Source organism: Mus musculus, chromosome 10 (genome assembly GCF_000001635.26).
Source record: "Mus musculus strain C57BL/6J chromosome 10, GRCm38.p6 C57BL/6J".
NCBI lineage: Eukaryota > Metazoa > Chordata > Mammalia > Rodentia > Muridae > Mus > Mus musculus.
In genome coordinates, this window is record NC_000076.6 from 43,872,117 (window position 1) to 43,874,187 (window position 2,071).

Here is a 2,071-nt window from a genome sequence, read left to right on the forward strand (position 1 = left end):
TTTCAGGGTGTGGTGGCACATGCCTATAAGCCTGGCATTTGGAATTTAAGTTCAGCCTAAGCCACATAATGAGTTCAAGGATAGCATGAGCTCTATAACAAGACACTGTGTCAAAAACAAACGTGTATTTATTCCCAGCGTTCGTAAGGGAGATGTGGGTGGATCTTTCTGAGTTTGAGGCCAGCCATGACTATATAGTGAGGCCCTGTTTCAAAAAAAAAAAAAAAAAGCAAACAACAACAAAACCACCACCCCCAAACACAAACCAACAAGATCCTCCAAACAAATAAACCAAATTAGACAAGACTGGGCAAAAGGTTTTGTTTTGTTTGGTTTGATTTGTTTGTTGTATTAAGTATCTAATTTCAATATGGAGTTTCTGCTACTCCCTACATCATTCAGATCCTGGATAAAAGATACAAAACTTTTATACTTATAATATGCCTTTAAAGCATTAGAGCTGGGCAGATATCAACTCCTAAGCCATTAGTGTCTACTTCCCTATCATTAACCCTGAGTTATGACTTACTGTTTCATCCGGGCTGCTCTTAACTCCAACTGGCCAGCCCTTGTGGCCATGTTTTCGCGACTCACCCATGCCTCGGTGTCTCCTTTCTCCACTTTCTTCTCAGACCCTAATCCCAGGAACTGAAACCCCACCTACCTCTCTTCTGCTCAGCTATCAGGTGCTAGCATCATTATTTAACCAATCGTTTTAAACTAAGGAGCAAAGTCACAGCACCTCTTAGTCTAGGTGAAGATTCTCTTGTCCCTGAGGTAACCAGGGCCAGTCTTTAGAGTCACAATGCATAGCAGCAGACCCAACCTCGACAGTTTCGTTTTGTTTTTCTGCTTGCTTTCATGTTGCATTACCTCTTCTGACCAGGATGCTTTCCTCTTATCTAAGTATTTCTATGAGGGGAATGGATTCCTTATATAAAATGTCAGAGATTTGTATATTTTAAACTTTTGGGTTACCTGGAATCTCTAATAACTACACATTACTCTTTTGAATGGATTCCTCGTAGTGATCAGAGAAAAGCCTTTTGGAACTTTCTAGAATTAATTTCATCTTTCTAACCAGTTAGTTTTGATCTGTAATCTGGTTGGTGGTACTGTAAGTGTGGGATCAATGGGTGTGGAGGGCCAAATGTAACGTAGTTTTCTTGTAGATTCTTTTCCTTTCAGGGACTTGGTTGAGTTTGTAAGAGTGCAGGTAAGCCTGGCACGTGGACCATTTTATGTGTAATCAGACTGAGCATTGGGGAGGGGGACGGATGCCCTAGAAGAGGGAACACTGTCAATGAAGGCAATAGGCAACTTGGATTCCTAACAAATGGTCCAGGGCCTCAGCCTCATTATTTCCAAACATCCTTCATACTTAAGGCTTTCCTTCCTAAGCAAATAAATGTATTACTGTAACTTAGGTTCCTGTTTTCGTCAACAATGTTCAAGTGTCAAACCAGAATGACTGATGAATGTGAGGTGACAGGTGTCCTAACAAAGAGAGATACTCAATGGTGACACCTCAGATGAGTAACATTTCTATTAGATTTCGTCTAGCTTGGGCTCAAGGGTTCCAAATAGGGAACACTGATAAAAACCATCACGGGGACACAGGAACCCTGCGGCATTCCATGCCGACTCTGTCATCTTCACCAAAGTCTCTTACACTTTCCACACTGGGTGTTACTTGGGCATTTAGAATCTTCCTCCCTGAGGTTGAGGGAGACGACTCTGTGACACAGTCCTGGCCTTGAGGTCTTAGGCTCTGGGAGAAGTGGAGCAAACATTTAACCAGGAGAGGGAAGCTCTGTCATTTAAAACTCTGTTTTCACAAACAAAAGGAGTCTTGTGCCTGACTGAGGAGCTGCCCAGCCTTGCATGGCTCTGAGGCTGCCTCTACCACAGAAGGAACGGCCTGTCAGTTACTTGGTTATAAAGACGTACACATTTTGAGACATTTATTACTAAACTTAATTCTACTGTAATTTGTTATTTCAAATGAAAATTATGCAGAATGCATTGTTTTTAGGAGCTTGTATTTTTGTATTATAGTAAAATCCAGTAC